This window comes from Amblyomma americanum, chromosome 1 (genome assembly GCF_052857255.1).
Source record: "Amblyomma americanum isolate KBUSLIRL-KWMA chromosome 1, ASM5285725v1, whole genome shotgun sequence".
NCBI lineage: Eukaryota > Metazoa > Arthropoda > Arachnida > Ixodida > Ixodidae > Amblyomma > Amblyomma americanum.
This window is the reverse complement of record NC_135497.1, coordinates 96,568,856-96,578,654: the sequence shown is the minus strand read 5'-3', so window position 1 is coordinate 96,578,654 and position 9,799 is coordinate 96,568,856. Positions and strand designations below refer to the sequence as shown.

Sequence of the window (9,799 nt, the reverse complement as noted above, 5' to 3'; positions counted from 1 at the left end):
AGAGTAAAACTTTTGAAAGTGATTAACAGCAACAAAATTTTTAATACATTTTTAAAATTAAGTATTGCGATTTTGTTTATAAATTGTTAATATTTGACTATTTTGTACAGTACTCTGCATTATGTGAAAATGTGGATAACATCGCTCACTAGCTGACTGGATCAGCTTGAACTGCAATATGGCGGTCTATGGAGTGAGGCTATGATGGAGCTGCCAGTTTCTGAAATATTGACTGTTTGTATATTAGTAAGAACAGGTGAAAATGCTTATGTCTCGCCAGTGCCGAGTTCATTCACAATTTAAACTCAATATTGCCGCAAATCTTTGTACTGAATGTTTGTTCTTTCATTCATGAAAGCTGCTGGCACACAAATTTATCTCAGTTGATCGCACCGAGGCGGAGCCTTTTCTGCGTTGTTCCAGACTTATGGTAACTTTGCACGCCGTATCTCAGAAGTTCGCTATCAGCTTTAAATTGGGCACGGCCGAGAACAGTGGGCACTCTTTTCGGCGACCGCCGAGCATACTTGTTGCTTTCATCGCCGCCAAGTAATTCGATCAGTTCATTGTGGGCACAAGTCAGCCGAAAGAGTTTCGTTCGGAAGCTATTTTCGCTATCTTTCCGACCCGCTGGACTGCCGTCATCACAACGTGACATCTGTTGGACCAGTCCATTTGGGAGCAGGGAACCAATTTGGTAGTCCAGTTGGAACAAGGAAAAACAATTGAGCTGACCAGTTGGAATATAAGTCCAATTGGAAAGTTCAGTTGGACCCAACTCGAAGTACACAACCAAGTGGATGGTCCACTCGGAACTAAAGAAACCAATTGGGCTGTCCAGTTGGATTCATCAGTCCAACTGGCTGACCAGTTGGCTCCCAATGGGTCCAGTTGGCTGACCAGTTGGCTCCCAATGGGTCCAATGGGCTGAACATTTGGGTCCAATGGGTCCCATTGGCTGACCAATGGGTCCCACTGGCTGACCATTTGGGTCCAATGGGTCCCATTGGAAACTTCAATTGGACCCAATGGTTTTTTTTGACTGGGTAGGCGCACATTCGCGCACATTTTCACTTGGTCATTCGGCGCGCCGTTGAGGTTGCAGAGTGCAGGTATTGCCACACATGGTCGTTTTTCAGGCTACAACGCGAAAATAATCCGCTACACCCTGTTTCTAAAAACGGAAATGGGATGTTCTCCTCTTCCATCATACTCTTTCGTTAGCTGACACACGTTTCCTGCCAATAAACAACAAAACAAGCGCGCGTGAGCTGCTGAACGCTGCCTTGCGCATGCTTGCTCGAGAGCCCCTTTCCAACCAAAGGTACCGGCGGAGCTTCTCTGTTTGCACGACAGGCGGCGCTCGCTTTTTCGCAAATGGTCAATTGCACTCGTTTCTCTGCTTTTTCTTGGCTACTTCAAACACGTGCGGGAAGGCCGCATGGCCATTGCTGAGGCCGACCTGTCTACCTTAATTGTTGTGCATAAAATGTACAGGATTGTTTTGTCTGCTAGCGAATCATTGTATTGAAAAATTGTGTTGCTTGGACGTGTGTTATTCTACTTTGATTGCCTCATGTGTCACATACGAAACACTCGCACACATATATTGTGCATGCTATTTGCCGTTATTGTTGCACATTTTTTTGTATTTTCATGGAAACGCTTTTATCAACATCTTGTGCCAAAGAAGCAGCACGCGAGCGCAAACATTGCGCTAGCATTTGGAGCCTTTGTCGGTGAAATCGATGACCAAGTTCCAAGTTTTTGCTTCAAAAATTTCCGACGCGGAACATGAGGGTCGTTCTTCATTCTTGCTGTTCCTTTTGCACTCAGGCAGTAGTAGACACATTCACATCGTCTTTCTTTTCAGCTTATCGTTCTTGTCAGCTGCCTACGACGTATCCCCCAAGCATTCCGGAATCCTGTCACTCTTTTCCTCCCCTCCCCGTTCCTTCAAGTCCCGTAGTCGCCTTTTGTCCCGACCGAGCGCTTTAAATCTGTACATGCCGATATCCGCGCCTCCGCGCGGGCGCTCTCGGGACTTTTTTTTTCGTGGCTTGGGGCTCTTTCAAGTTTCCCCCACTTTTCTCCGCGGTTTGGATGGATGGATGGATACGGCTGAACCCTTTACATCGGGCGGTGGCAAAGCCACCGAATCATTCATGTCCTTTCAGCGCCCCCAAACCCCTTTTCTTCACGCTTGAAATTATTTCCGTGGGCACAAGAGGGGGGGAAAAGCCAGCACCAGAAGCATGGAGGTGTATGCTCCGTTTCGACTCCCGACGCTGCCATTTCTCTTGATACAGCCAAGTTCTTCAAAAAAAGAAAGCCTCCCCTTGCTATCTCCTCGTCTCCCCGGATCTCGGAGCGCGATCCACTGCAATGCCGCAGCTAAGACTAGGCGTGTTTGGTGTGTGGCTGGCATGGCGGCGAATAGCCACACAACCAGTGCGCCGAGAAAGCATGTACAAGCGATTAATTCCGTCAATTGGTATCATACACAGACAGTATGGTTCTACCAGTAAGCATTATTGCCCGCTATCCCGCTGGGACTTTCATTTACACTGACTGCAGAGCAGCTCGTTCAACACGTGTCGTGTGTTTTGCGTATAGAGCTTACATTTTTCTTCATACACAAGTATTCAAGAGCAAGCTCACTCGAGGTGATGCCGTTCGTACTCTGCGCAAGCGAAAATCCACACCTCAGGCCCGTTTCATATGTATGCGATTTTCGCCTGCGACACTGCGAATTCTGTCGGTCTGCGACTGGGGAGGGCCGTCGGTCTAGCCGCAGACGGCTTGCGATCGAGTTCCGTCCGGTTGGTATTCAGTCGCATGCATCGTCGGTGTTTTCGCTCTGCGACTGACCATTGGGGAGCGCCGAGACGGCGTGCGACGTGCGGTCACGTGGGAGCTGTTGCCGCGGTGGAAGCAAAACTGTTTATTCTAATCAAAACGTACGGAATAATGCCTTGCATCTAAAAAATACGCTGGTCATAAAATCAGTAACACATTCTGCGTGATGTTTCTGTCGCGTTTAATAATGGGTTGCCTATGCAAACGTCAAGGAACCTTGCCGGTTCTTCCGACCGAATTCGTTGTGTCGGTGTCGCATGTGAAAGCAGTGACCGAAAATCGCACTGCGGCCTCACCGACTACACCGGATATCTCCGGTCCAGTCGCAGCATGTGAAACGGGCCTCACGCGTTATGCGAACTCTGACGCAATTCAGTGCCCTGGCCTGCAAGATTATATTTGTGAGCATCACTATCCTTTCATCTTTAAATGCGCTGGAAAATAAATATTTCTGGGTGTAATTCCTGGTTTGATTATGCGCCGAATATATTTTTTCCCCGGCAGGAAAATACAATGCCACAAAGCCCTAGGACGACTTTTAGCTGTGTGCCAACTCTGCGAAATGTCGAGCTTGACGGCGTGCGCAAAAGAATGCAACCGCAATGGTGAGAACTATTTTAAATCGTTTGTGGAATGAATTCACCGAACGTTGACCACCTTTTCGACCATCGGAGTGGGGTGTCATATGTGGCCCGACACATGCTGTGTTCATGAAGACGTTGGCCGATTGTGCAAGATGGGAATAAGACATATGCTTCTTCTTTCACTGCAACAGGCCAGTCAGAATATGTGAAACAGTTCCATGCAGTTTCTCTTTCGCTTGCCCACTTGCAGGTGTTCGAGAAGATACTGAATTCCTGGTTCCAGCTGATTTTGCCCAAGTTGCCTCATGGACTCTCAGAGGAGTGTTGTGTGGTTTTCAAGGGAGCATGCAACATGGGAGACGACTTCCGTCTCCCATGTTGCATGCACGCGAAGTGACGTAAACTGCTTACTTTTTTTTTCCCCAAAAGAAATGTGCCCTCAGTCTTCGGCATTCATGCGCAAGCTGTCTTTGCATGGAATAATGAATTTTGTACAGAAAAAAAGCTTCGTTCAAAGTTGTTTTGACATCCATTGAGGTGAGATGCTACCACCTGTGGCGTAAGTTGCTGGAATAAAATGGCAAAATAGCTCGTTATTTACAGATACATAAATATGATAGTACAGATAAATATACGTTCATTTGTATTCATACATTTAACTTCTTTGTGAATTTTAATGTGTGTTTCGGCGTGTGAAACGGCGCATTAAAGGACTATAGACACCTAATTTTATTGCGCGTTTTATTCTGTCAACGATGCGTTAGACATTAGAATACATGAATTACCAGGTGGTATTTGCCTACAACCGCTAAATAATTTATAACTGAATTTCTTCCCTCATACCGTTTCGGTTTCGTCGACCGACGACTGTAACGTCAAGTTGATGTTTTGGTCACGTGATCCACTAGAAAAACTGCAATACAAACACTGATATGCAGTTTTGATTCACTAAGACATTTAATCCAGCCTCGCCCAACACCTGGAATAAAAAAAACGATTTGTCAGTGAATATATTACAGTTTCTTTAGTGGATTGCGTGACCAAAACATCAACTTGACGTCACAGTCTTTGATCGGGCGATGAAACCAAAACAGCGTCAAGGAGAAATTCAATTTTATATTAGTTATAGCGGTTGTATACGAATTCAACAAAGTGCTCCATGTATACGAATGTCTAACGCATCGTTTGAAAGAAGAAAGCACGCAAGCAAAAATTTGGTGTCTGTAGTCTTTTAAGATTAGGAATCGGCATTTCAGTGCAAGGCAAATATGATAAGTTCGATTACAGATTTTACAACTAATGTGGCGATAGTTCTTAAGCATCATTTACAAAAATATTATAGACATCTTTTGCGAGTATCTTCTCGCGTACTGTGCGCCGCAAAATTCAATGTGTTAATAATATTCGCCTTTTCTTGCTATGGTCATACTTATGCTGATAATCCAGCCGCCGCGGTGGCTGAGTGGTTATGGCGAGTTGCTGCTGGCCCGAAAGACGCGGGTTCGATACCCGCCGCGCCTGTCGAATTTCGATGGAAGCGAAATTCTAGAGGCCTGTGTACTGTGAGATATCAGTGCACGTTAAGGAACCCCAGGTGGTCGAAATTTCCAGAGCCCTTCACTACGGCATTCATTACAACCTGAGTTGCTTTGGGACGTTAAACCCCATAAACCAAACCTATGCTGATAATCATAATGTGCATCTCTTTACAACTCCGACATATTGCGAGGACATCGTGCAAAAGCTGGACGAGGAATTTGGTTCAGGAAATTGCAAAAGTTCTCTTGCAATACAAGTGTCATGAGTAGTTCGGATACGACTCAGCAGTTCAATGGATGAAGCGCCACGAATCACTTTATGGATGTCTGCCATGCCACATCAGCTTGCCAAGCTGCGTAGCCCAACCTGAATAATCAGAACGGAATCAAACCTGATAATAAATGATGATTCAATAATATATATCCGCTAGAATTGTTTGAATCTCTTATTTGTTGTCAAGTGATAAACAGCATCAAAACAGATTCCAGCATTACTTGAAAATTTAGCCGCCGTCGTTTCTCGCGGCGTCTGCATTGCTCCGGCCCGGCGAAAAAATTTGGTCACGCGCGTTTTTATCCGCTTGAATGCTTTAGACGCTGACAAGTATCTTTTTTCAGCAATGTAGACGCTAAGATAATTTAATTTAATGCTTCACTACTCTCATTACACATGAGAAACTACCAGCATCGACCACGCAGCTGATACAGCGAGGGGCTTAATCTTCAACGCTTATCTCCAATGCCAAGGTTGGCGCACTTATGCGTTGTAGAAAGTACAGTTCGAAATAGGAATAACTGTGGAAAGGTCAGAAAGCTGGAACAACCTTGAACATATGTCGCCCGCGCATTTGTCACATATTTGCGATTCTGATAGTACTTTAAAGGGAGGAAGAGATTGGTGCACTATATACAGTCGTTATGGAACAGCCGTTAAAAAGATTATGAAGTACAAAACGTTGGCGGCTCAACCCAAGTTTATTACAAATAGTGCAGTTATTACAGAGCACATTTTTACAGAACACAGCGCTTAACCCTCTTGACTTTTTTGTGAGTATCAGGCTGCTTTAAACTTAATTTTAACCCAGATACTCCCTACTCGCCGAGGTAAGGAGTACCTGGGTTCCATTCCGGCCACATTTCGATGGTAGCGACACGCAAATGCACCCGTGTGCTGCGCGATGTAAGCGCACGTTAAAAAAAAAAACCTTAGATCGTCCGAATTAATCCGCAAATCCCCACTACAGCTACCCTCATGGCCCGTTCCTCGCATCGGGTTGTTAAAATCTCAAGTTCTGAGAGAAGCTTAAACACGTACCTGGCGTCGAAGTGCCTTTCGATAACCGCAGAATTCTCTTGCAGCGGCTTGTCGGCCCTTGGAATAGCACGTGCCCACTTTTCAAATTCATGTTTGATCCGGAGTTCCCGGGTTCGAACCCGACCGCGGCGGCTGCGTTTTTATGGAGGCGAACGCTAAGGCGCCCGTGTGCTGTGCGATGCACTGACATCGCACAGCACACGGGCGCCTCCGGATCAAACATGAATTTGAAAAGTGGGCACGTGCTATTCCAAGGGCCGCCAAGCCGCTGCAAGAGAATTCTGCGGTTATCGAAAAACACTTCGACACAAGGTACGTGTTTAAGCATCTCTCAGAACTTGAGATTTTAACAACCCGATGCGACTAACGGGCCATGAGGGTAGCTGTAGTGGGGATTTGCGGATTAATTCGCACGATCTAAGGTGTTTTAACGTGCGCTTACATCGCACAGCACACGGGTGCATTTGCGTGTCGCTACCATCGAAATGTGGCCGGAATGGAACCCAGGTACTCCTTGCCTCGGCGAGTAGGGAGTACCTGGGTTAAAATTAAGTTTAAACCAGCCTGAAACACACAAAAAAGTAAACTACTTCCATCCCAGGCTATCTCCATTTATTAGAATACATCAACCAGATCTGGGACGGGCGTCCACTCCCTCCCGAGTGGAAAACGTCACTTTTGACGTTTATCCCTAAAACAGGTAAGGCCGTGAATAAGGACAACCTGAGGCCCATATCACTGACCTCATGTGCGGGCAAGCTTATGGAGACGATGGTTCGGGATCGCCTCTCTCCATACCTGGAGAGTAAGGGCGTCTTTGCACTCACCCAGTTCGGGTTTCGCCCCCACATGTCTGCACAGGATGTCCTTCTCCAGCTGCACAGGGATGTAATACGACCCACAACTATGCAACACAATGACAAAGCCATCCTCGCCCTTGACCAGAAAGGGGCTTTCGACAATGTTAAACACGGAAGCATCTTGGCCAACTTGAGTTCTACCGATTGTGGGGCTAGGGCCTACGCGTATGTAAGAGATTTCTTGACTAATCGCCAGGCCTTCCTTGGGATTGAGGGCGAGGAATACGGCCCTTACATGATGGGAACACGGGGTACCCCTCAGGGAGCGGTGTTATCACCGCTCCTGTTCAACATAGCTATGATGCGCCTCCCAAGCCAACTGGCCCGGGTGGAAGGCATTCAACACGCGTTATATGCAGATGACATTACAATTTGGACCACTGAGGGGAGCCTTGGGGACATGGAGGCTCGCCTTCAGCAGGCCGCTTCCATAGTCGATGCGTATGCTATCGACTGTGGGCCCCAATGTGCTCCAGCGAAATCAGAGCTTCTGCATGTCAGAGCGAACCCAAAGGATAGGACAGTAATTCACATCTCTCTGTCAGGAGGTCCTATTAGAGAGGTGGAGGAGCTCCGTATTCTGGGCCTTTTCATTCACCACAGACTCAGACCGGACTCCACCATTGTGAAACTCAAGAGAGTAGGCGAACAGGTAGGGCGTATGATCCGCCGCGTTTCCAACAAGCGGGGCGGTCTGCGGGGCAGGGACGCGCTTCGGCTCGTCTATGCCTTCGTGACTAGCCGGATCCTCTACGCCGTGCCATATCTCCGCACTACTAAGCAAGACGAGGCGCGAATAGACGCCATCATCCGCAAGGCAACTAAGCGAGCCCTGGATCTCCCGGTGGCTACCTCTAATGCCAAACTGAAGGCATTGGGGGTGCTAAACTCCTACCAGGAGCTGCGGGAGGCCCACCTCGTGAACCAATACACGCGGCTCATGCAGACGGCCCCTGGGCGCCGCCTGCTAAACCGCTTACACATCCAACACGACTGCACTCCAGAGGAGACGGAGCGTATCCCGGTACTGTGGCGCCATATGCTCTGGGTCTCCCCGCTCCCCCGTAACATGGACACCGACATGCACGAAAACAGACGAAAAGCGCGGGCTCGGGCTCTTGAGAGACAACACGGCTCCCGACCCAGTGTATATTATGTAGACGTAGCAGGGCCGTCGCCCACGGGATTTTACACGGCCGCTGTTGTTCACCGGGAAATGCACGTCGATGGACTCTCTTTTCGAGCCCCGAATTCAATGCGAGCCGAGGAAGTAGCGATAGCGCTTGCTGCCGCCCACGCCAATTCGAGAATCATCATTACGAACTCCCGAAAAGCATGTGATCATTACTTGGCTGGGGAGATCTCCCCCTTAGCTGCTTGCATTCTAAGACGGACTGCCACTGATCCAACACCGAAAAGAATCATTTGGGCTCCTGGCCATCAGGGCGTACAGGGTAATTAGGCCGCTGACGCGGCTGCCCGAGCGCTTATTTACCGGGCTCCTCATCCCAGCTCTTCTGGCTCGGAGACTAACCAGCCGCTGCTGCGATTCAGGGAAATAATAACGCATTATAGCGACAACCACCGCCTTTTCCCGGCCCCTGCCAAGGGGCTGAGTAAGACGGAGGAGCGAACTTTAAGGCGCCTGCAGACGGGTACTCTGATCTGTACTGCAATCTTAAAGCATTACGATCCTAACACGGATGGGCGATGCCCGCACTGTGGGGAGATATGTGATATCTTCCACATGGTGTGGGCATGTACTCAAAATCCCCACCTCCCCCCTTCCCCTACCCCTTCCAGAGAGGCATGGGAGACAGCCCTCCTCAACTGCTCCTCGCTTGAGTCCCAAAGGGCTCTGGTGAAACGGGCGAGAGACGGGGCATTGTCATGCGATGTCCCGGACTAGGGACGCCGACCAGGTAGCGGGGCCACTCTGTGGCTCCCCAACTCTATTGCAGCAATTAAAAGTTTTCACCACCACCATGTCAGTGCACGTTAAAGATCCCCAGGTGGTCGAAATTATTCCGGAGCCCTCCACTACGGCGCCCCTTTCTTCTTTCACTCCCTCCTTTGTCCCTTCCCTTACGCCGCGGTTCCGGTGTCCAACGATATGAGACAGATACCGCGCCATTTCCTTTCCACAAAAAAACAACTATTATTTGCTAAGGCGCCCGTGTGCTGTGCGATGGCAGTGCACGTTAAAGATCCCCAGGTGGTCGAAATTATTCCGAAGCCCTCCACTACGGCACCTCTTTGTTCTTTCACTCCCTCCTATATCCCTTCCTTTACGGCACGGTTCAGGTGTCCAACGATATATGAGACAGATACTGCGCCATTTCCCTTCCCCCAAAACCAATTATTACTATTATTAGGCAGGCGCGCGGAAGGACACCTTTTCGCTGCCCGACTTAATTGTGGCCGGCATCGCAACCTGGCACAAAACCAGGCACCACGGAACAGGGGAGACGCCCTTCCCCCCCCCCCCCCCCCCCCCCCCCCAAGTCTTCAACTGCTTGCATTTGAATCGGAGTTGTGACAAGTGAAGCATTTCAGTTCTAGGACTCCTTTAATGCAAATCACAGTGGCGCTGAGCTACTTTGCTTCGTGGCCAGATGTAAAGGATTTCATATAACCAGTCAT

At 48.5% G+C, this 9,799-nt stretch overlaps 1 pseudogene; it reads left to right on the top strand.

The window, feature by feature from the left end:
* Window positions 1-7,394: 7,394 nt before the first annotated feature.
* LOC144134073 (uncharacterized) lies at window positions 7,395-9,065 on the top strand (annotated as a pseudogene).
* Window positions 9,066-9,799: the final 734 nt, after the last annotated feature.